The 26,073-nt window shown below is 43.0% G+C and overlaps 1 long non-coding RNA gene across 1 annotated transcript; it reads right to left on the reverse strand.

The window, feature by feature from the left end:
• Nucleotides 1–19,835: 19,835 nt before the first annotated feature.
• LOC117071592 lies at nt 19,836–25,823 on the reverse strand. Its single transcript, XR_004432367.1, has 3 exons — nt 24,893–25,823; nt 22,734–22,870; nt 19,836–20,187 (listed from the first exon to the last, which is right to left on the reverse strand). It is a non-coding gene; the product is annotated as an uncharacterized LOC117071592 (long non-coding RNA).
• Nucleotides 25,824–26,073: the final 250 nt, after the last annotated feature.

Below are 26,073 nucleotides of genomic sequence, written 5' to 3' on the forward strand. Positions count from 1 at the left end.
ATTTTCTCTTCCTTGCAATGTTGAGTCTTAACTGGTTCAAAGTGACAGAAAATGAAGTTAGGCAAGTCAGCAGGCACCAGATGGGCATTTAGATGATATCCAATGGAAGAGATGTTGTGGAAAGTGGAGAATCCAGAGCAAGGAGTATAATTTTGTGATCTGCATGGTTCACATCAGATATCACTACACTGACCAGGATGAGGGGTAAGACTAGAGGCGGTGAGATCAGTTAGGACACCAATACAGTCATTCAGGCAAATGAGGATGGCGTCCCAGACCAGGGAGAGGAAGAAAAGGGAAGAAAGGATCTGAGAGAGATTAAAGAAGTGGGATCTATTGGATTCAGGAACAGAGTAGAATGGAAGGAGATGTGAGGGTAAAGGAGAGGGAGGATTCTAAAGTAACCCTTGGGTTTCTGGTTCTGGTGACTAGTCTGCTGTGTTTAGAAGGATAACCCCATAGTGCCCTGCCTGGAAACACAGAGCATGGAAGAAGAAGTAGGTTCAGAGGAGAAGAGAGGGAAGGGATGAAGGTATAAGGGAGAGGGCAATGATGCATTTGGTTTGGGACATGCTGAATTTGAGGTTCCTATGAAACATCCAATGAAATGTATGATATTAATGAGTGCACAGGTCTGGAGCCCCAGAGACGAATCCATGATTGTGGATATCGACACGGGGTCAGAGAAGACTTCCAAAAGGGAGCTGCAGTTGAGCTAAGAACCCAAGCATGACTTAAACAGAGCCTGGTGGCCGGGCGCGGTGGCTCATGCCTGTAATCCCAGCACTTTGAGAGGCCGAGGCAGGCGGATCACCTAAGGTCAGGAGTTCGAGACCAGCCTGGTCAACATGGCGAAACCCCATCTCTACTAAAAATACAAAAAAAATTAGTTGGGTGTGGTGGCGCATGCCTGTAATCCCTGCTACTCAGGAGGCTGAGGTAAGAGAATCACTTGAACCCGGGAGGCAGAGGTTGCAGTGAGCCAAGATCACACCATTGCACTCCAGCCTGGGCGACACAGCAAGACTCCATCTCAAAAATAATAATAAAATAAAATAAAATAAAAAGCCTGGTAAGAGGAAGGAGAGAGATTATTTTAGGTGAAGTCACTAGGTATGCAGAGGCACTGGGTACACTGAGGCCCAAAGGCCCAGGAAGGCTTGGCCTCTACTCTGACAGTCTGGCCATCCGTTTGAAGATAATGAAGAGAATGGAAACCCCTGGAAAATGCAGTACATTCACCTTTGCACATATCTGCTGCTGGTCCCTAGGAGGGTTGGTAGAGACAGCACAGCTGGTATATAAGAAACCAGCCATGGGAGCTAACAAGCAGAGGTATTTTCTTTTCAACCTTGAGCAGCAAGGTGACAGACATAAGCAAAAAATGGTTGAAGCTGTTGCAAGAATGACATTCCTTTGAAACATCACAAATGAAAAACAAAATCCTCTTAACCTATTGACAGTTCCCAGTGGAATAAAACCCTTTCTCTGAAATTACCTCCAAATTAGCAAAACCATAATTAGGATTACTAAATGAATAGATCAGAATTCCATAGAGAAAATATTTACTCCGGCAAAACCTCCCCAGTTCAATAGCTCTTTCAATGAATTTTTTCTAAAGTTTTGTATTTCCATTGACTAATCTGCTGTATTTAGAAGGACTTGTAAGCCACTTGCCAAGTAGTTAAAAGGTCTAAAATGTCTTTGCCAGGAAGCTCTTTGGGAACCTTAGCAAGAACATACAGAGAGGCAGTGGATTGTCCGAAATGCCTCCCTGCAGCCAACAGGACACCACTTTCCCCAGTGCCAATCCATCTGCCACTGGGGTATGCCTTATGAACTATCCAGAGCAGCCTAGGATTGCCCAGTGCCATGGCCAGTTCCTAAGACAGTGGCTGCCCCTGCAGGTGGGAGCCTTCTTACCCGTAGAACTGAGGGTTCCATTTGGAAGAAGCTAATGGATTATAAGAGACAATATGCATTGCGCAATGAAGGTGAATTGTGTTGCTTTGAATGTGTTACTGAATCAAGCCTGGGCCACATGGTGCATTGAGGTGTATTTGGATTACCCTAAGATTTTGAGTGGTAGGTCAGCTGAGAGGACCTCTGATGTGGAAGATAAGCAAGGCCCTACCTGGAGTCTTAACCTACTGTTCTGAGCGGAATGTTTGTGTCCCCGCAAAATTCATATGTTGAAACCCTACCCCCCAGTGTCATAGTATTTGGAGGTGGGGGCCTTTGAGAGGTAATTAGGATTAGGTGACTTCAAGAGGGTGGAGCTCTCAAGAATGGGACTAGTGCCCTTATAAGAATCCTGAGAGAGCTTGCTTCTCTCTGCTCTCCACTGTATGAGACTACAACTAGAAGTCAGCAGTCTGCAACCAGAAGTGGGCCCACCGCAGGAATTCAGCCACCAACCATGCTGGCACCCTGACCTTGGATTCACAGACTCCAGAACCATAAGAAACAAATCTCTGTTGTTTATAAGCCACTCAGTGTATGGTGGTTTGTTACAGCAGCCTGGATGGACTAATTCTTCTATTAGCACCATCTTCTGCCTCTGTTCCTCACCCCATTTCTCAACAGACTCACACACATTCCCCACCCACTCTGGTCTCTCCCTCCCTCTCCAAACTCACCTTTTTCTCTGGTCGTGCCCTCTACCTGAAATGTTCTTTTCCTTAAAAAAGGGAATGGCCAGACTGGAGAGCATAGCATGGAGGTACCTTGTACTCCATGTAACCCTGAACCCAGTCCTGGCAGCTTCCACTGTGAGCCTCTGATCCACCCCTCACCAACGTTGAAGCTAGACTCAGCATTTCTCTTCGTTCCTTCAAAGAAAACCCACTCCACAATGCATTAGAGTAAGAAACTGATAGTGTTCTGAAGTGTCAACAGGAGAGATGTAGTAAAGGATCACATCGCATAGCACACAGCAAACTCCAACTTTTTTTGTAACTCTCCCTGCAAAGTTTCTCCCCAGCCACGTGCATTCCCCTCCCAACTGGTCCTCCTCCACAAAGCTTCAGCCTCTACTTCCCACCCCTCCCCATACATATCCCTCTCCTTCTGCAGAGCAATTTAACTCTTCCCCACATCGTTTCCAATTTTGTATTCTCCCTTCCATGACCTTCAACAAATAGTCTTGGGGCTTCATTTTCTTTAGAAGGCAATGAGGGGTTATAAATAACAAATATTCTATTTCTACATCACACCTTTTCCATGGTGAACAAATGTCAGAGCTCTGGGAGGAGCACAGTACATGGCCTGGGCTGAGGATGAGCGAACAGCTTGAGTGGTCACTCTGGCCACCAGGCCTTCCAGAAGCCACCTAGGCATTTCTGTCCTGGCAGCCCAAGACAGACAGGAGGCTGCCCAAAGGTCCTTCTGAAGACTTCAGCAGAGACAGCTCTACCAAAAGTGTTCTCAGGCCCCACACGTACAGAAGTCTCACCAGACCACAAGAGCAGAGTCCCAGACTAAAGCAAGAAAGTAGAATAATCCATTTTTACAGGAAAACATGTTCATGTTTCAGTCATCTGAGGGCAGTTCTGTAAATGAAAATAAGTCATAAGACATGCTGCCTGGTTAGCAGTTGGCTTCCCACAGTCTGTGGAAAAAGGTACTAACCACACCCTTCCCCTCCTCTTCAAGCCTACCCATCCATTTCTGTGTGAGTAAGCTGGGATTGCCATGCTGATCCGAGTCAGGTAACACACTCCCTCCAATATGTCTGTTTCCACAGGGGTGGGCCTGAGAGCTGCTGGCAGTAGAATTAAGCTGAGCCTTTAGTATCTAGCCTTTAATGTAGTTTGCACCACACATTGCTATGGGACAAGCACAATTATCATTCTTGCCCCTTTGAGGACAGAAAAATATGTCTTATGGACTGGCGCAGCCCCAGACAGAGCCTCATTTCAGGAAGAGACAACAGTACTCCTAGGAGGGGCTCACCTTAATGCCACCTGCACTGAGGGCTGTGAGTTAGAGCTCCCGGGGCTTGGGGTGAGAGTAGGCAGCAGTAGCTTGGAGTCCAGGCTAGTGGGGAGTAGCTAAGTCTCTGCCCCACCAGCAGAATGCAGATAGCTGTAAAGTGTCATTTTCTCCAGAGCCATCAGGATCATTCTGAGACCTGGACTTTGCCTGAAATTTCACCCTTACTTGACTTCTTCCCCTTCCCTGTCCTGCTCCCCTGTTTCCTTCCCGTTTCTCTTGGGAGCACTTCCATAACAAATTGCTTGCATAAGAATCCTCATCTCAGAGTCTGCAACAGGGAACATTTCAACTACACATCCTAGTCTCACAGGGAGCAGATTTCAGTGAATGTATTAGAACAGATGGGATTGAGTAGGAGAAAACAGGGTGGAAGGGGAGACCCTAGGGACAGACAGCTCTTTTGAGGGGTTTTGCTATAGAGGGGCTAAAAACTGACACAGTCACTGGAGAGAAATGAAAGTTGTATTATGTTGCTATGTAACACAGAACCTCCAAAACTTAGCAGCTTAAATTTATTTGTTATCTCATAGTTTCTGAGGGTTATGAATGCCTCAGAGCAGTCCTGACTCAGTTTCTCATGAGGTTGCCGTCAAGATGCCAGCCAGGGCTGCTCTCTCATCTAAAGGCCCAGCTGGGGCTGAAGGACATGCTTCCAAATACATGGTGGCTGGCTAGAGTCTTCAATTCATCTCCACTTGGGCCTCTCCACAGGGCTGCTTATGATCCTGCTCCCCTAGTTTGAGTGATGAGAGAGATAGGTGTTTTGAAATGTGTCAGCAAGAACTGGGAAGGACACACTGTTAATAGTTGCTAGAAGTACTTAACTCATGGAAGTGGGATTGAGGAGCACAGGGCTTAAGTGAATTGGCAGTAGTTGGTAATGAGTACAGCTACATCTACTGGAAAAATATCAATGAGAAGGAGAGATAAGGGCAGGAAATTGGAATTGGGTCATTAAAAATGTGGGTGACAAAAAAGATACATGGATGATTTTAGAAATATGTACGATTTCCTGGGAGCATGTGGTAAGCTCTGGAACTGCTGCTGACCCCTGGCAGAGTGTGAGTGAGAGTTCCTATCTCTGCTGAGAAATCCTAAGGCCTTCTGGGGAGCTGCCTCATCCTTTCTGTTTCCCCACTGCAGGAAGGCATCAGCTCTACGTGGACTCTCTGGTGCTGACAGCTAAGCCCAGGAGAGGTCCTGGCTGGGTGCAAGGCCACATCACATTCTCAGAGTTGAACCCCAGCTCAGAAACTTCCTCTCTTGGCATGACATTCAAGGCCCTTCATCATACACTGATATGGGACCACTCAGGAAGGAGCAGAGGCTGCAAGGCTGGTGGAAATGGAGGGGCCATAGGGAGCTCCACTTGTATCGGGACAGTAAGAGAACAGAGAACGTGGCGTGAAATGAGAGCCACATGGCACAGGCGAAAGTGCTCACACAGAGACTGAAAAATATTGTGGGGCAGGATTCAGCCTCATAGTTACTGGTACCACTCTTAGACAGAGGCAAGAGGGGTCCCTACCCTGAATCTGGTGACTCCAGTGACTCAAAGCAGTCCTCCGCAAAGAAGTGTGGTTGGTGGACCTGTGCCAGCGCACACATGGCCTGTTACTTGTTCTTGATGAGTTATACACAGAAACTAACAGTAAAGTTATTATCTGTTGAATCTTTAAAATTTGGGGCTTGTAACTTGTATAGATTTTTTTTTTTGAGACAGGCTGGAGGGCAGTGGCATGATCTTGGCTCACTGCGGCAGCCTCCTCAGTTCAAGTGTTTCTCCTGCCTCAGCCTCCCGAATAGCTGGGATTACAGGCACCCACCACCACGCCTGTCTAATTTTTGTATTTTTAGCAGAGATGGGGTTTCACCATGGTGGCCAGGCTGGTCTCAAACTTCCAACCTCAAATCATCCACCCACCTCAGCCTCCCAAAGTACTGGGATTACAGGCATGAGCCACCCCATGGGTCCTCATATAGATTTTTTTCAATTTCATTTTTCTAGTGAATTATTTCTATTGAATCAAAGAATTGATCTGTATTGGGTTGGGAAATTAAAAATAATAATTAGAAACTGAGAAGCCCTACTTGAAAAGGTTGCATATATCACAAACACCCATAAAATGTATTGGTTATGGAGCACATGGGATCCAGTGCTCAGTGCTGGCATGGCACTGCCGGCAACAGAAACGTCAGTTCCAGTGACAACACTGGTCAGGTCCCAGGGAAATGCGGCTCCTCACCTTTTGCCCTGTGTCCTCAAAACAGAAAGCAACCATGTCTGAATATCACGAAGGTTTCTGGGTTGTGCTTCTGCCAATATTGGAGACAGACACTGCTTCAGAGAACAGGGAGGATTTGAGTGGCGGAAGCACTTAGGTAAGGGAAAAGACAAATTAATTAGCTTGTCAAATCCTTTATCTCTGATAACAAGAATGCAATCATTTCTTGCACAGTGAAATACTATTTCCCAGTAGGGCCACACGTCCATTTTCATGTTTCTCTTTGTGCTCCAGTTCGTGGTTCAGGAGGTCTCATGAATTAGTGTGGTATTGACAGTTGCATGGTGGCTGAGGAACATGTTTGCAAAATGAACCTTTATTTTACCTTCAAATCAGTAGAGGTGTGAGTGTAGATGTAATATGTATTAAGCTAATTCTTCATGTTACTGCATAAACTATTACCTTAAAAGATAGCAAAAATTGCAGTATGATAGAAATTTCTATTATGAAATTAAAATTTTTATAGTATTTTCTGCAATAATTACAGTTTACCTAACACAATTCCACTAAAGCATTTGAACAGGATATGTAAAATTCATGGTTCATTTCCAAATGTAAAAATCACTTTAAGATTTTAATGAAAATTCCATTTATTACTGAAACTTTCTCCAAATTGAAATTAATTTTTTAAATTATCTAAGAATTACAATTCACAAAAGGTAGTCTAATTTGGTATCATCATCAATAAAACACAAATTGTGCAAAACTCTAAATTATAAAAACATAATTAGGTAATTTTGCAATAAGGAAGGTGAGGAAAACAAATTTAATGAAAAGATATATAATAATTTGAATGATTTATAATATGAATTAGGTATATGTTGATTTTATAGCTTACCAAAACATCACCAGCTCATCAACAGAATATCCAAATAGGTGCACAAATAATTAAATTCTGTCATCTTTACTATTTTACCAACTTTTGTGCATATAAAAATCGTAGTGCTATACTTTTAAAAAATTTTGATCTTAAGAGGGCATATTTTTCAAGACAGAAAGATGGAACTTTTTATCTAATAGTTTATTGGCCTAGTTTATGGTTTTAAATATTTATACATATGCTATGGGAGCCTTCACTTAGTGTTAAAGGCCTGCTTAGGGTTACCTTCCTCAGCTAGGCCAGGGCTGTCCAACAACTGACCGGATGTTAGGGAACTGACTCTATATTTTAATTCACCTAAGAGAGACAGAATTTTAGGTAGATGGAGATGTGACAGACACAAACTTCAGAAGAGAGGCATGATTTTTAGAAATAACTATTTGCAATTGATTCCATGTTTCCTTTATTCTTCAGTTAGTAGAGATGTTTGCCTGCCTTTGGCTTAAGAAAGCCATTTTAAATGAGACCTGCAGTGGATGTCGATAAAAGCCACCTCTGTGATCCTTTGTTGATGTCACTTCTTTGATCCTGGAGGGACAGGAACTGAGCCCGCCAAGAGGGGACGTGGGAATGTCCGAGCTCTAAACAGTCACTTCTCCAAAGCCTGCTCTGGAATCCATGCTACTGGCTCAGGCTAGGAGGAAGACGGCTTCTTATCATCCATGACTCTGCCCACCCCACTCCCAGACCACCCCCTCCAGAGGTGAAGACCTCCTGTGAACCGGCAAGAGTTTACCCCAGCCCTCTGGACTGTGAGCCTCAAGGGAAAGTACCGCCATTTATACCATTTCCCTGCTGAGAGGCACAGGCTTTGTTTTCTGTGTGTGTGCGTGTGTGTGCATGCATGCATGCACACCATGAATGCACCTCCACAATCAATGCTGCAATAACCACCCTTGCATATGGACCCTTAGGTGAATCCTTCTATTTCTGTGGAATAGATTCCCAGGAGTGGGATCACTAGGTCAAAGGATATATGTATTTTTAATTCTAATGGATTTTTCCAGATTGATTTGCAAAAAGGCTGTAATAATTTACATCTCTACCAGCAATGCTGGTATGATAAGCATGCTCCCCACAACCTCACACGCAATAGGTGTAGAAACTCTTTAATTTTGCCAGCCTGAAGAGTGTAAATGAGTATCTTATTACTACTTTAATTTGCATTCAACTGAATTCTAATGAATTTGAGAATCTTTCCATCAGTTGGATATTTTTCTTCCTTGAATTACCTACTCATATCATTTTGCCTATTTCTTTATTGGGTTGTCTTTTTGCATCCATTTATAAGAGCTTTTTGCGTACTGTAGCTATTAGCCTTTGTCTATCATCTGCATTACATTTTTTCCAAGTCTTCTGCTTGTCTTTTGACATTGCTTACAGTATCTTTTCCCATAAAAATGCTATATATATGTGTATATATATGTATATATATGCAAAAATACCTATCTTTTTCATCTGCTAGGTTTCCAACCTTGGTTGAGAAAGTGTTCTAACCCTTAGATTTGCCTCCTTGCCAAAATTTTTATTGAGATATATGTATGAAATAATGCACATCTTTTTATGGATCAATAAATTTTCACGAGGTGAACACACTCATGTAGCCAGGACCGAAATCAGGAAACAGAATCTTATCGGTACCCTAGACATTCCTTCACTTCATCCCCCCTTGCCAATCACAACCCTTCTCAAAGATTAACCTGTACCCTGACTTCTAACATCATAGGTTAGTGTTTGAATGTTATTTATTTATTTATTCATTTATTTTATTATACTTTAAGTTCTAGGATACATGTGCACAACATGCAGGTTTGTTACATATGTATCCATGTGCCATGTTGGTGTGCTGCACCCATTAATTTGTCATTTACATTACATATATCTCCTAATGCTATCCCTCCCCCCTACTCCCTCCCCACAATAGAACCCGGTGTGTGATGCTCCCCTTCCTGTGTCCAAGTGATCTCATTGTTCAATTCCCACCTATGAGTGAGAACATGCGGTATTTGGTTTTCTGTTCTTGCGATAGTTTGCTGAGAATGATAGTTTCCAGCTGCATCCATGTCCCTACAAAGGACACAAACTCATCCTTTTTTATGGCTGCATAGTATTCCATGGTGTATATGTGCCACATTTTCTTAATCCAGTCTGTCACTGCTGGACATTTGGGTTGATTCCAAGTCTTTGCTGTTGTGAATAGTGACGCAATAAACATACATGTGCATGTGTCTTTATAGCAGCATGACTTATAATCCTTTGGGTATATCCCCAGTAATGGGATGGCTGCGTCAAATGGTATTTCTAGTTCTAGATCCTTGAGGAATCGCCACACTGTTTTCCACAATGGTTGAACTAGTTTACAGTCCCACCAACAGTGTAAAAGTGTTCCTGTTTCTCCACATCCTCTCCAGCACCTGTTGTTTCCTGATTTTTTAATGACTGCCATTCTAACTAATGTGAGATGGTATCTCATCGTGGGTTTGATTTGCATTTCTCTGATGGCGAATGATGATGAGCATTTTTTCATGTGTCTGTTGGCTGTATGAATGTCTTCTTTCCAGAAGTGTCTGTTCATATCCTTTGCCCACTTTTTGATGGGGTGGTTTGTTTTTTTCTTGTAAATTTGATTGAGTCCTTTATAGGTTCTGGATATTAGCCCTTTGTCAGATGAGTAGATTGCAAAAATTTTCTCCCATTCTGTAGGTTGCCTGTTCACTCTGATGGTAGTTTCTTTTGCTGTGCAGAAGCTCTTTAGTTTAATTAGATCCCATTTGTCAAGTTTGGCTTCTGTTGCCGTTGCTTTTGGTGTTTTAGACATGACGTCCTTGCCCATGCCTATGTCCTGAATGGTATTACCTAGGTTTTCTTCTAGGGTTTTTATGGTTTTAGGTCTAACATTTAAGTCTCTAATCCATTTTGAATTAATTTTCGTATAAGGAGTAAGGAAAGGATCCAGTTTCAGCTTTCTACTTATGGCTAGCCAATTTTCCCAGCACCATTTATTAAATAGGGAATCCTTTCCCCATTTCTTGGTTTTGTCATTGAATGTCATTTAAATGAAATATCCATGTGTACTCTTTTGTATCTAGCTTCTTTGACTCAACATTATGTTTGCGAGATTAATTCATGTAGTTCTTTCATTCTTATTGCTGTGCAGCAGTCCTGTATGTAACACACCACACTGTATCTGTTTTACTGTTTTTTTTTTTTTTTTTTGAGGCGGAGTCTCGCTCTGTCGCCCAGGCTGGAGTGCAGTGGCCAGATCTCAGCTCACTGCAAGCTCCGCCTCCCGGGTTCACGCCATTCTCCTGCCTCAGCCTCCGGAGTAGCTGGGACTACAGGCGCCCGCCACCTCGCCCGGCTAGTTTTTTTTTTTTTGTATTTTTAGTAGAGACGGGGTTTCACCGTGTTCGCCAGGATGGTCTCGATCTCCTGACCTCGTGATCCGCCCGTCTCGGCCTCCCAAAGTGCTGGGATTACAGGCTTGAGCCACCGCGCCCGGCTGTTTTACTGTTGATAGACATTTGAGTTGCTTCCAATTTGGGGCTATAACAAATAGTGCTGCTATGAACGTTCTTGCACACGTTCTTCAGTGAATTTATGTCTGCATTTCTGTTGAATATTTACCCAACAGTGTAATTTTTGGGTCATGAAGAATGTGTATGTTCAGCTTTTGTGGATATTGCCAGTCATCCAAAGTGGCTGTACGAATTACACTCTCACCAGTAATGTCAGAGACTTCTAGTTGTTCTACATCCACCCCAATAGTTTATATCATCTGACGTTTGCATTTTAGCTATTCTGGCAGGTATGTGCTACTGTTGCATTGTGGCTTGTCTTGACAGATAGTTAACATTTTATTTTTTACATTTTGAAGCCATTAATCCCTCTGGAATTTTATCTTTGTATATGGTTAGAGATAGGGGTCCCCTTTGATTCTCTTCCAGGCAAACAGCCAGATATGTTAGACTAAATACTATGTGTTTTGTCCTGATATGTTTTGAGGTATAAGTGAGCATTTGCCAGGTGCAATGGAATGGGAGAGAATATTCCAGGCTGCAGAAGCTGCATGAGCAAAGGTACGGAGGCATGAAATTCACAATGTGTGCAAGAGATTGCATGAGTGTGGCAAAAATTAAAAGCGTGTGGCCGTGAGTGGCACAGGACGGCAGGCAGGATTGGACTTTGCCGTTCTCACAGTAGTACACAGGCACAAGGCTGCTGTTGAATGGACACACTAAAGGCAAAAAGGCTCCCTCCTCCTCTAATGTTTGCGGATGTTCTTTGAGATCCTCATTTTGGAAAGGTGTGATCATCAAAACATCACTCTTAGCAGAGGGAACTTACATGTTGACTGAGACGCTTATTAAGATCCATGATACACATCGTTTAGTTTACTTCTCACAATGACTTCATGATGTGGGCATTGTTTCCCTTGATTTACAGATAAGTGAATGAGGTGCAGAAAAATTACGTGGCCCTTGGACACACAGCCATTAAGTGGCAGAATTGAGGATGGAACGGCCTGTTCTTCTTCCTGTGTTCCCACTCTCCCCTAGATGCACTGCCAGTAGATGCATGAATTGAACTTCCAGCCACTTCCCAAATAATGCACATGCGATGAAGCAGAGATTTACAATCCTTGCATCAGCCCCTGCCAGCAGACCTCTTAATGTCTGTTTCCTTTTCCCCAGTCGCACAGAGAGGTTGATCCCTTGGGAAACTGAGTGACTGTTGCAGGCAGCAATTGTTCCTTCAGCTGAAAGGCATGCAGAGTCAGACCAGGATGACTGGTTTCAGCCCATGGGCAAGTTTATGGGTCCACAGAGAGAAAGCAGCCTCTGTCCTCTATCCCTTTCCCATATGCAGTTCTTGGTTACAGAAAATTCCAGTTGCTCTTCTTTTCCCAACTGGGAGAGATCTCTGTCTCCTAAAATAAACCTCTCGGTAACCTGCGCTCTCCTGAATAGTTCTCTGATCCTCAAGGAAGGGAGAGGTAAACACTCACTAACATGAACACGCTGGCAGTCAGACACACATCACACACACAGAGGTGGCACACAAGCTACACACTGACACAGAGCGGAGACAAACACACACTTGCAGAGAACCTGCCTCTTGGAACATGAGAGCCCAGGGAATCTATTGAGATCAAGGGTTTTCGAACTATGCCACTTGAGTTCTTCTGCAAAGGGAAGTCACAGAAAATAATGAAGCAATTTCCTACCAAAGGGAATATTGTAACAGCTAGAGATAATTGTAGAAAAGTACACTGAAATTATGAGGTATAATTTTCCCTCTATCAGACTGGCTAAGATTTAAAAGTTTGATAATACACAATGTAGGCGGGGGTGTAAAGATACGGCATGTAGCAGAAAAAGTAAATGATTGCAATTCTGGGGAAGAGAGCTCAGCAAGGTATATCAAAATGTTAAACACAGCTACCATTAAACCTAATGATTCCACTCCTAAAAAGTTCACACAAACACACACACGCACGATACTGATTAAAGAAGTTCATTATAGCATTTGTTTATATTACTGTAAAATCAGAAATAATTTTAAAAATCTATTAATAGAAGTCTAGCCAAATAAGTTAAGGGACAGCCATACTGTGGAATACTCTTAATCATTTATAATGCTGAAGTGAACCTCTATGTTCTGACATCAGAAGATATCCACAATGTATTTTATCCTGTTTGTGTTTTTAAAAATAGATGTTTGCGGCTGGGCGCGGTGGCTAATGCCTATTAGCATTAGCACTTCGGGAGACCAAGGTGGGCGGATCACTTGAGGTCAGGAGTTTCAGACAAGCCTGGTCAATATGGTGAAACCCCATCTCTACTAAAAATACGGAAAATTAGCCGGGCGTGGTGGTGGGCACCTGTAATCTCAGCTACTCAGGAGGCTGAGGCAGGAGAATTGTTTGAACCTGGGAAGCAGGGATGGCAGTGAGCCAAGATCACGCCATTGCACTCTAGCCTGGGTGACAGAGCGAGACTCTATCTCAAATATATATATATGTTTGCTAGGTGCAGCGGCTCACACCTGTAATCTCATCACTTTGGGAGGATCACTTGAGCCCAGGAGTTCTAGACCAGCCTGGGCAACATGGTGAAACCCCATCTCTACAAAAATTAGCCTGGTGTGGTGGTGTGCAACTGTAATCCCAACTACTCGGGAGGCTGAGGTGGAAGGATAGCTTGAGCCCGGGAGGTAGAGGTTGCAGTGAGCGGAGATTGGGCCACTACCCTCCAGCCTGGGTGACAGAGCCAGACCCTGTCTCAAAAATTATTATGTATATATGTTTGTATATATTTGTAGAGTGTCTATCAGGTACATAAGAAACTGTTATAGTAGGTGGTTCTGGAGAATGAGAAGGGGACAGAGAGAAAGGGGAAGAGAAGGGAAATGAATGTTTTACTTAACTTTCTGTACTATTTGACATCTTTATGGTAAGCATATATTAACTGTATAATACATTATTTTAACCCTCTGAGATGGTAAAAAAACATATATTCGGGTCAAGTGTAGTGGCTGATGCCTGTAATTCCAGCACTTTGGGAGGCCAACGTGGGCATTATTGTATCTGTCACCCAGGTTGAAGTGTAGTGGCATGATCTCAGCTCACTGCAGCCTTGACCTCCCCAAACTCAGATGATCCTCCCACCTTAGCCTCCCAGGTAGCTGGGAGTACAGGTGCATGGCACCACACTCAGAAATAATTTTTGTATTTTTTGTGGAGATGGCGTTTCGCCATGTGGCCTAGACTGGCCTAGAACTCCTGAGTTCAAGCTATCTGCCCACCTTGGCCTCCTGAAGTGCTGGAATTACAGGCGTAAGCCACTGCACTTGACCTGAATATATTTTTTTTTACCATCTCCGTGGGTTTCTATTAGATAGATAGATAGATAGATAGATAGATAGATAGATATTAGGATTTGCTGTTACATTTCACTTAGAAAAAGAGTTCCACCATTAAAATGTTTGAAAAATCTTTATGCAACTCAAGCCTGTTATATAAGCGGCCAGAAAAAATTGTGAAAGACTTTTGAAATGGGGAGAAAATCTACCCTATAGAATGCAGGGCTGGTGTGCCCTTCTAGGTTATCTTATTCTATGGTAGCCTCCATTTTTCATTGTCTTTGAATCTGTAAACTGTAGAAAACTGAAAGTAATACAAATTATTATTGTCCACGGCAATGCAAACAAGTTTAGTCAGGTGGAGATGCAAGTGATCCCCACCACCGCCACACACACACACACACACACACACACACACACACACACAGTGGATGAAGCCAGTTTTGTATCAATTAACAAACTTATTTCATTACATCTGATGCCAATGTGTGTATCTGGCCTTTGTGTTGTCCTTTGAATCAGTTTTTAACTTAATTAATGACTTATATAAAATCTTTGACACTCTTTATTTTATATATGTATGACAGGCATGATTTCTCCCTTTAAAAATAATCATTTAGTGGCACGTGCCTGTGGTCCAAGCTACTGGAGAGGCTGAGGTGGGAGGATCGCTTGAGCCTGGTAGGTGAAGCTGCAGTGAGTGGTGATTGCGCCACTGCACTCCAGCCTGGGTGACAAAGTGAGACCCTCTCTCCGGGGGGCGGGGGGCGGGGGGGAGGAAGGATCATTTAACAAACCAGGAAAACAAACAAACAAACAAGAGACAACAAAGACTGTGAGGAAGAGATTTCCCCAAGGTTAGACACCTGTTGTAACAAATATAGCACCAATCCCTAACCCTAAAATGTGAGCTTCTGGACTGAATTCCTTGGCTGTTGTATATACACCATCATGTAACAAGTATTGAAATCACTTTCTATTTGACTTGACCATTTACCCCACACAGATATATTCTTAATTTAGAAGATGCTTTCCCACAAATATATACACATACAGACTTACACATGCACAAACACAAACACTTGCGGGCATCAGATCCAGAGCTCCCCTCCCCGCCACTGGGACAGCCGCCCTCCCCGCGCCAAGCCTGCTCTTGGTTCCTTCATCTCAGCGGAGTTTAAGATTGGGGATGAAGCAAGGCCCCTTCCTGCGGACCCGCGCCTGTGCCACGCAGGGAGAAGAGGTGGCTCCCTCACTTACAATCATTGGCCAGGGGTCAGAGTGGCTCTGGGGTGGGGCGTTGAGGGATTCAAGGGGATGGAGGCCAAGCCCCATCCTCAAAGACTGCCCATCGTGGAAGAGGCCTGCACACGGGCGGAACCAAGCCAGCCGGGGAGCCACGCCCCCGAGCCCTGGGGTAGTCTGGGAAGGCTGCCCGGAGGCGGTCACCTCAGCGCTGAGGTTTGAAAGCGTGGGGTAAAGACTAGGAGCCTGGGAGCCGCACAGCCGCGGCTGGGCCGAGGTGTTTGGGTGGAAGGACTGAGCCAGGGCCTCCTAGCACGGATCTGTTAAGTGGATGACGTTTTTGATTTTGCGGAAAAAGAAATCCCGCGAAATTCAAGGACCTCCCGGGGGCCAGACTTGACTCTCCGGTCGGGAGTAGCGCGGCTCGCACCCCGCTCCGGGGTAGCCCATGCGGCCCCGCCCCGCGCCGCAGCCGCTCTCGCGGTGGGCTCGCGGCGCCCCCTGCAGGCTGGGACCCACTCTACCCGCACTGCCACCACTGGGAGGCGCCGGCGGGAAGAGGCGGGCCGGCTGCGGCTGCGCCCAGCCTGCGGGCCAGGAGGTCCTGTCTTCCGTCCCCACCAGCCCCCAAGGTCGCTCCTGCAGGCCGGCCTTGGTTCTGTGCACCCCCGAGGGCGCCGCGTCCACACATCCCCATTACCGTGAGATCCCATCCCCATTGCGCAGATGGGGAAACCGAGGTTCAGAGTCGGAGCCTGATGCATCCACGGCACGAAGAGGAGCCTCTGGGATCCCGAGGCCCACCCTCACCCGTGATTGTCTCTCTCCGCCTAGGTGTGGCCACAGACTCAATGGCTTGCGGTGCACCCCACGCACCCTCTCCTCTGGTTCTCTCTGGGCCACAGCACCGCCTGGTTTGGCCTTTCAAGAGCTGTGTGGACAGGAGTGCGTGTGGGGTGGGGTTACTCATCCACTTTACAGGAGGGAAATCTCATAACCACAGGGGAGCGCCTTGGGACCTGATAGTTTCACTTGCGTGGTCTCTACTAAGGAGACAATTCAGAAACTCTGCAGATTTTGCTGTGTGAGTGCTTCTCCCTAGTTGTTCATAATAGCAAAACTTGTGAATAGTCTAACTCTCTACTGCTTGGTTAAATAAATGGTATTCTACGCAGCTATGAAAAATCATTCTGGGTAAAAAGTTTGGATGTATTAAAGACGCCATTCTATTGTTAGGCAAATAAGCAGGTTACAATGCAGCATACATAATAACAAAGTTCCATTTCTGTGAAGGTGCATGCGTGGGCACACATTTTTTTAAAAACTACAAAGGTATACACCAACAACTTGAATATTAAGATTACAGGTGATTCTAAAATAAGCATTTGTACCTTTCTGTATTTTCTAAATAATATTATACAGTGAATATGTATGTTTTGTATTTGTTTTGTTTTGTTTTGACAAGGCCTCACTCTTGTCACCCAGGCTGATGAAGTGCAGTGGTGTGATCAAGCTCACTGCAGCCTTGACCTCCCTCACTCAAATGATCCTCCCACCTCAGCCTCCTAAGTAGCTGGGACAGCTAATTTTTGTATTTTTGTAGAAATGAGGTTTTGCCATGTTGTCCAGTTTGGTCTCGAACTCCCGAGTTTAAGCAATCCTCCCATTTTGGGATTAGAAAGGTGGAAGGGATTAAAAGTGCTGGGCTTACAGGCGTGAGCCACAATGCCCAGCCAGTTTTTTGTTTTCGTTTTCGTTTTTTCCTTACACAGAGAAGCTCCAATATTCACTTACATACTGCAGAAGGAAAAGAGAGGCTGAAAGGATTGGATCAAGGAAGTAGGAAAGGGAATTTCTGGGGCATTTCCTTTCCCCCAATCCCAGAATAGCCGGAGAAATCATGGTCACCAAGAGCTGCTGCTTCTGAATAACATGACAGTGACGGTAAATTTTCCAAAAGGTTGATTGTAACAGACCAAACCGGTGGATCACAGAGTGGACAGACATCAGGAGCTCTGGAAGAAAAATTGCTACTCGGTATCTACTCAAGTTGTAATGGAGAGAGAAATGGACTGATATGCCGGGACTTTTGTTGCAGAGAGCTGGCAAATTTGCAGTAAGTAACTAGCTCCATTCAAACTGACTGAAGCGCATAGATGGAGCCCTGAAATCCATAGCTCCATTGAAGAGGCCGCAGAATTTATCTACTCCGACTCGGGTTTGCAGAATTTATCTACTCCGACCCAGGTGCTAGGCTGCTTGTGGTAGGGAGTGAAGCCATCATGCTGATGGATTCAGTGGTGACAAAGCAGACTGTCAAGAAGGAGTAGGTCCCCCAGATTCTCCCAGGCAAGGGGACAACACTGGAAACTACATGTTAGGCTTTTCCTTTCTGAAACTTGGCAAAGTAGAATTTGCTGAAAAGTAAGTAGTACCACTTGTTTTTAATTTCGTTTCTCAAGAAAACCCGGCTGTCATCATGACTGTGTACTCTTGTTTCTTTTGGGAAATTAAGTTCTTAATATAACTTTGACTAAAGATATGTAGATTTGTGGTATGAAAAGAAAATCTATTTGTTGGATGATGTTCCCAGTGAAGTACTATCCATTTGTTATTTTAAAAGTTATTCTCTATTGTTCTAAACAGTAAATAGTGCCAAAACTAAGAAAAACATGTATTATAGTTTCAACGTCAGGCTAACTTGCTTGCAGATCTGTTCGCAATAAACTGTAATGCCCCTTTAAAGAAAGATTTAGAAATACATTATTAAAAGTATTAATTCATTTTTAAAAATGTTAAGCATGAATGGGGACAAGGTGGGGAGAATGATTTGTCTGCTCTTTCTGGGAGGCCGGGGAGAAGCATCCACGAGAAACCTGCAGGCCCTGCCACTGCTGCTGAGAGCCAGTGACCCCAAGGGCTGACCACTTGGGATGTTAGCTGCCCCTAGCCCAGGCACTGTGGTCTGGGTCTGTGGTATAAAGAAGGGCTATTGCCATAAAAGGAGATAGACACAACCAGCTTCAGTCTATCCTGCTTCCTGTCTCAGAATTTTTTTTTTTTTTTTTTTTGAGATGGAGTTTTGCTCATTGCCCAGGCTGGAGTCCAATGGCATGATTTCAGCTCACTGCAACCTCCGCCTCCCAGGTTCAAGCGATTCTCCTGCCTCAACCTCCCAAGTAGCTGGGATTACAGGCACCTGCCACCACGCCCGGCTAATTTTTGTATTTTTAGTAGAGACGGAGTTTCACCTTGTTGGCCAGGCTGGTCTCAAACTCCTGACCTCGTGATCTGCCCACCTCGGCCTCCCAACAGAATTTTTTAAAAAAGAAAGTATGGTATGTCTTTGGAAATCCGAGATTCAAATCTTAGCACCCTATATCCCCACCACCACTACCATTAACAGTGCAGTTTGGAGCAAGTCACTTAATCTTTTCCAGCCCAGTTTCCCATTTGTAAAATGGAAAGAATGACATCCATATAATGTGGTTGCTGAAAGATTCATTATTTTATTATTCAACAATTATTTATTGAGTGCCAGGTATTAATCTAGTCACTGAGACAGACAAGGTCCATGTTCTCATGGAATTCATATTCTAAGAGGGTAAGGTCACAACAAATAAATAATAAATGAAAAATATCAGATATTGACAAGTTTTAGACAGAAAATAAAATAGGGAGCTGGGAATGGTGGCTCACACCTGTAATCCCAGCTACCCAGGAGGCTGAGGTAGGAGATTGCCTTGAGGCCAGGGGTTCAAGACTAGTGTGGGCAACATAGTGAAATCCCCTTCTCTAAAAACAAACAAACAAACAAAAATTAGCCAGTGAAGGTGGCATGCACCTGTAGTCTCAGCTACTCAGGAGGCTGAGGAGGGAGGATTGCTTGAGCCCAAGTGTTTGGAGTTTGAGGCTGCAGTGAGCTATGATCATGCCACTGCACTCCAGCCTGGCTAACAGAGTGAGACCTCATCTCTAAAAATAAACAAATAAATAGGGAGAAGCAATAGAGACCTACAGGCTTATTATATTGATTGGTCGGTATAGCCCTTTTTGAGGAAATTGTATTTGAGCAGAGATATGAATGATATAAAGCAGCCAGGCATGCACAGATCAAGTCACAGAGTATTCCAGATGAAAGTAAGAGCCAGAGCAAAGACTCTTAGGAAGGGTAGGCCGGGCACGGTGGCTTACGCCTGTAATCCTAACACTTTGGGAGGCTGAGACAGGCAGATCACAAGGTCAGGAGTTCAAGACCAGTCTAGTCAACATAGTGAAACCCCATCTCTACTGAAAATACAAAAAATTAGCCAGTGTGGTGGTACGTGTCTGTAATCTCAGCTACTCAGGAGGCTGAGGCAGGAGAATCGCGTGAACCCAGGAGGTGGAGGGTGCAGTGAGACAAGATCGCGCCATTGCACTCCAGCCTGGGCAACAATGCGAGACTCCATCTCAAAAAAAAAAAAAAAAGGATATCAGGTAGCTTTTGTTCAATAATAAACCACTTCAAAATTCAGTGACATAAAAATAATAACCATTTATTTATTATTATTTTGTGGGTCAGCAATTTGGGCTGAGCTCAGCTGGGCTATCTTCTGGTCTCAGATGATCTTACTTTTGTGTCAGCGGTCAGCTACTAATCAGCTAGGTGACTTTGCTTCTTAGGGTTGGCTGGCTATCAGCTGGAGTGATGGGAGCAAGTGGGCCATATATCTTTCATCATCTAGTAGGCTATCCCAGGTTTGTTGATAAGTCTTGTTGATATGTGGCAGTGCAGGGTTGCAAGAGAGAGTGGAAACATGCAAGGCCTCCTCAGGCTTTGACTCAGAACCGGAACAATGTCACTTCTGCCATATTCTATTGGCAAGGCCAGCCCAGATTCAAGTGGAGAAAGAGACATCACTCCTTGATGGGAGACTGAGAGATATCGTCACAGAGAAAAGAATTATGATATTTGTAACACACCCTGAGCAAGAATGAAAAATTCCAGCATGTCCAGAGCAATTGTTGGGGAGTGTTATGGGCTGAACTGTATTCCCTTCAAAATTCATATATTGAAGTCCTAATCCCTAGTACCTCGAATGTTACTGTATAGTATTTGAAGATAGGGTCTTTAAAAAGGTAACTAAGGTTAAATGAGGTCAGTAGGGTGGCCTCTAATCCAATATGACAGGTAAGGGAATGAAAAGACAGACAAGAAAATATTTCCAAATCACATGTCTAATAAAGGACTTGCATCTAGAGTGCTTTTTTAATTCGGTAATAAGAAAAAATCAATCTAATAAAAATAGGCAAAAGATATGAACAGATACTTGACCAATGAAGATATGAAAAGATGCTCAACATCATTAATCATTAGGAAAATAAAAATTAAGACAATAGATATACCTACATATTTATTATAATGACTAAATTTAAAAGACTTACCATACCAAGTCTTGGCAAGCACATAGAAGAACTAGAACTCTAATAGAATGCTGGTAGGTATATAAAATGGTACAACCACTTTGGAAAACAATTTGGTAGTTTGTTAAAAAGTGAAACATACATCTATTACATGATTTGGATATTCCATTCCTAGATATTTCCCAAGAGAAATTAAAGCCTACAAAAAGACCTGTACACAAATGCTCATAGCAACTTTATTTGTAATAGTCAAAAACTAGACAGAACCCAATGTCTATCAACAAATGATTAGATAAATAACGCTATATCCATACAGTGGAATACTATTCAGCAACAAAAAGCAATAACCAGCACAATCTATAGAAGAAAAAATAACACATTTCACTTCATCAAGAAGAAAAACTTTTATTCTGTGAAAGACTCCATTAAGAGGATGAAAAGACTGGAAGAAAATATTTGCATACCATGTATCTGGCAGAGCACTTTTATCTAGAATATATTATATATATTCTCAAAATTCAATAACAAAAAACAAACCATTCAATTAGAAAATGGGCAAAAAGCTCAAAGAGATGGCCGGCAGTAGTAGCTCATGCCTATAATCCCAGCACTTTGGGAGGCTGAGGCAGGCGGATTGCTTGAGGTCGGGAGTTTGAGACCAGACTGGCCAACATGATGAAACCCCATTTCTACTTAAAAATATAAAAATTAGCCAGATGTGGTGGTGCGCACAGGTAGTCCCAGCTACTTGGAAGGCTGAGGCTGGGTAATCACTTGAACCCAGGAGGCAGAGGTTACAGTGAGCCAAGATCGTGCCACCACACTCCAGCCTGGGCAACAGGGCAAGACTTTGTCTCAAAAAAGAAAAAAAAACCTGAAAAGACATTTCACTGAGGAAGATATATGGATAACAAATAAATACAGGAAGAGATGCTCAACACTGCTAGCCATTAGGGCAATGCAAACTAAGACCACAAACAGATGTCACTATCCACCCATTAGAACAAAAGCTAAATTAGTGACAATATCAACTGCTGGTGAGGATGTGAAGAAACTGGATCTCTCATACGCTGCCTATGGGGATGCAAAAAAAAAAAAAAAAAAAAAAAAACTAAACATACGCCCCAGCAATTGTATTCCTGGGCGTTTATCTCAGAGATATGAAATATGTGCACCCAATACTCTGTACATGATTGTTGATTGCAGCTTTATTTGCAATTGCCCAAAACTGGAAACAACCAAAATGTCCTTCAATGAGTGAATGACTAAGCTGACTGTGACACTTCCATACTACAGAATATTAGTCAGTAAAAAAATAAAAATAAATAACAAAAATTAACTATTGACACATGCAACAGCGTGGATGCATTTCAAGGGTATTAGGCTGTCAAAAGATCACATACTGTATGCTTCCATTTATAACATTCTCAGAATGACAAAATTAGAGTGATGCAAAGCAGATTGGTGGATGCCAGGGTCTAGACATGGTAGAGGATGGGGGCTGGGTGTGACTCTAAAGGGATAGCATGAGGGAGATCTTAGTGGTGATGGAACAGTTCTTGCACCTTGATTGAGTGGTGATTACCCAAATCTCCATATATAATAAAACGGCACAAAACTATACACATACCTTGCAGCAATGCCTGTTTACTGGTTATGATGCTGCACTATAATTATGTAAGATATATCCATTGAGAGAAACTGGGTAAAGGGTACACAGACCCTACCATTTTGGCAACTTCCTGTGAATATATAACTGTTTTGAAATTAAAAGTTTTTTAAAGAGCAGTTAACAATTGATATTCACTACAACCTAGATAAATCTCAAAATAATTATGCTGTATGAAAAAAGCCACATCAAAAAGATTATATACTGTATGATCCCAGTTATATAAAAATCTGCAAAGTATAAACTGAACTATAGTGACAGAAAGCAGATTGCCTAGGTACAGGGAGTGGGGGGATGTACGGGCAGGAAGGAGTAAGAGGGAAGGGTTACAAAGGGCCATGAGGAGACATTTGGGGTGATGGATATGTTTACTATATTACTATATTACCTTGATTGTAGTCATGGTTTTGTCAGAGGCATTGGAACCAGAGAGACTCCATTTTGAGTGAGGGCTAGGAAAATAAGGCTGAGAGTTGCTGGACTGAATTCCCAGAAAGTTAGGCATTCCTAGCCTCTAGATGTTTACTGTTAAGGGAACAAATTATTAATGTTTACTAAAATGGACCCAGACTTGGGAGTGTCCAGATATCTCAATATCTGGGGAACAAAAGCATTCCTAATTTTGCTTTAAAGATAATAATATTGATTCTTGCCAAATATCATAATTAAGAAAATTAATAGTTTATCACAAACCCTTGTAGCAGAGCACATCTTGCCATATATACAAGCATTGTACCTAGGGTGGATGCGTTCCTCCTCTTAGTTTTGGGAACGTCCTGCTCTGTCTATGAAGTAGCGTCCTTTCACCACTTTGCTTTCTTAATAAACTAGCTTTCGCTTTGCACAAGATCCAAGAACCCTCTCTTGGGGTCTAGATCGGGATTCCTTTCCTGTAACAGTTTCAGGGTGTATACATACGTTAAACTTATTAATTTGTACACTTCAAATATTATGCACTTAATGCATATCAATTTCACTTCAATAAGCATACTAAAAATATTAAGTGCCTAGTAATAAAACTTACTAAAGACGTACAAATCCTCCACAAAAAGTCTAATATGCCATTGGGAGACATTTAGGTAGATCTAAATAAATGAAGGGATCTACCACAGTCCTAGAATGATAAAAATCCTAATTGGGTTTTTTTGGGAGGGAGGGCAACAAGTTGATTCAAAAATGTATATGGGAATTTTATTTTATTTTATTTTAGTATATGGGAATTTTAAAAGGCCAAAGATAGCCAAGACAGAAGAGTAAGGCAAAAGAATTTACATTAACAGATATCAAGACAGTGAGATGCTGATAAATAGACCAATGGAACAGATTGAAGAGCCCCAAAACAGATCCACACATACATAGACACGTGGTATTGGACAGAGGTGGGAATGCAGAGTCATTGAGAAATGACCAGTAAAAGGCACTGGGTAAATTGGGTATCTATAAGCATTCTTCTCACAACACACAAAAATCAATTCCAAGGTAGATTAAATACCTAAACATGAAATGTGAAAGCTTATAGCTCTTAGAAGGTTGTACAGGAAAATACCAGCATGATCCTGAGTACAGGAAGATTTTTTAAATAAGTAACAAAAAGCACCAATGATAAGGGGAAAGTAGTAATGAAAAAAAGAACAAAATGTTAACTACATAAAAAACTAAGAACTTTAAGGCTGCGCATGGTAGCTCACAATCATAATCCCAGCACTTTGGGAGGCCAAGGCAGGAGGATCTCTCCAGGCCAGGAGGTCAAAACCATCCTGGGCAACATAGAGAGATCCTATCTCTACAAAAATACATAAATAAGAATAATTTTTCATAGAACTCTACTCACTAAAGACATTATAAAGAGAATGAATAGTGACTGGGAGGGAGGCAATATACTTGCAGCTAACCAATAAATAGAAACGTCAAAACCACAGTAAGATACCACTACGCACCCTACAAAATGACAAAGCTTTAAGAATCTGTTGGAGTGTATGTAGCTGGAGCAACAGAAATTCTCATAAGCTGCCAGTAGGAAGATAAACTGGCATACTACTTTGGAAAGATGTCAAACATTATATAGTAAAGTTGAAGACAGGCATATCATTGACCCAGAAATGTTATTTAGTTTCTACCCTGAAGAAACGGCTATACACATGTAACACAGCATGTACACAGCAACACTGTAATAGTAAAAAACTGGGAAAACTCCAAATGGTCTATTCATAGTACAATAGATAAATTTTAGTATTTCCATTCAGTGGGATATTATATAGATGCTGAGCAGCCAAAAAATAGAAAAGGCTACTGCATAGTGACCTATGCAGAAATGGCTGTCTTCCTTATAGTAAGAGAGTGACAGACAAGCAAGAAAGACTAAGAAGAAAATTAAATACAGCTCTCAGAACCAACCATAGCAACAGCAGGGAGTGTTTTGAATTCCAACATGTAGAAGACACTGTGCTAGACTGTCTTAAGATAACTCTACCTCCCACAACCATTCTGCAAAGTAGGAATTATTTTGCAGATAAGGAAACTGAAGAACAGAAAAGTTAAGTGACTTACCTGAGGGCACACAGATAGCAAGTGACAGAGTGAAGATTTGCGACCAGTAATCAAATCCCACCTTCTTTCCATTGAAGTATGAACTGTTGATTGCTTGCAACAACCATTCACCACCCCTCCCTTCTTCCAGAACCCTGATTTTGTTAAGATGTACTGCCTCTTCTGTGCTGTCCTAGGGATGGCAGAGCAAAAGACAGAACAAGCCTGGGTCCCTGAGGACTCTCTCTGGCAATGCTGCCAGGCCATACCAATGAGATGTTTTTGCTTCCTTTTATTTATTTTTCCTTTATTTTAGTTTTAGGCCCAGTGGTTGTAGAACTGCTAGGGTTCTTGAATCAAAAAGAAAATGTAGTTAGAAGGCAAACTTCCCATTTCCTTCCAAACCATTGCAAGTAATACCGAAACCCAAACCAGATCACTGCAGCAGATGCTACAAGGTCTACAACAGGACTGGTTTATGCAACCTGCAGAAGAGAACGCAAGCAGGAAGGCCTGTGAGTGTAAAGGGCTCCAGCAAGCAGCCTGGTAGCAGTGTTCCGGGAAGCCTGAGATGGCTAAGAGAGCACTGTAAGGGTGGAGGCCTATGCTTTATCCTGCCTCCTGATTCATTTCCCTATGAAGCTCATAGGTCCCAGCCAGACAGAAGCCCACACAGTCCTGTGCCTCCTGCCTTTCTAGGCTCAGCGCTTCTTCCTGGTCCAAAGTAGTTCATTCCAAAGTGAAAATTCCAGGCCACTACGTTGTCACATCCCCTCAAGCTACAATCTGGTTCCCAGTCTGTGTAGGAAGTTCTATTACTATCAAGAAACTCTCACGTTCTTCTTACTGCTTTGCTGTTGACGTTCCTCTCGTCTGGCTCCTGTGCACTGGCCAGAGGCAGTCCATCCTCTGAGCACTTCTAATCCCCTCTGACCTCACATTAGTGAGGAGGATGTCTGATTGCCAAGGGCTATGGTTACAGACACAAAGCTTTCTCTTTTCGGGTGCTGGGATCCTTTATTCCATCTCTTTAATCTCTTTGGAGTTTTCTGTAACCTTCAAAATTGTGCTCTGACTATGGCCTTTGGGTATGGCCTGTGGTGGGCTTTGTCCCTGGCATCAACAAAGGCTTTGACACAGTGTGGCCTTCAAAGAGCAGCTTGGATGAAACTGCAGAGGCCTGGAGCTGCAAGGAAAGTGGG

This window comes from Trachypithecus francoisi, unplaced genomic scaffold (assembly GCF_009764315.1).
Source record: "Trachypithecus francoisi isolate TF-2019V2 unplaced genomic scaffold, Tfra_2.0 Lachesis_group3, whole genome shotgun sequence".
Taxonomy (NCBI): Eukaryota; Metazoa; Chordata; class Mammalia; order Primates; family Cercopithecidae; genus Trachypithecus; species Trachypithecus francoisi.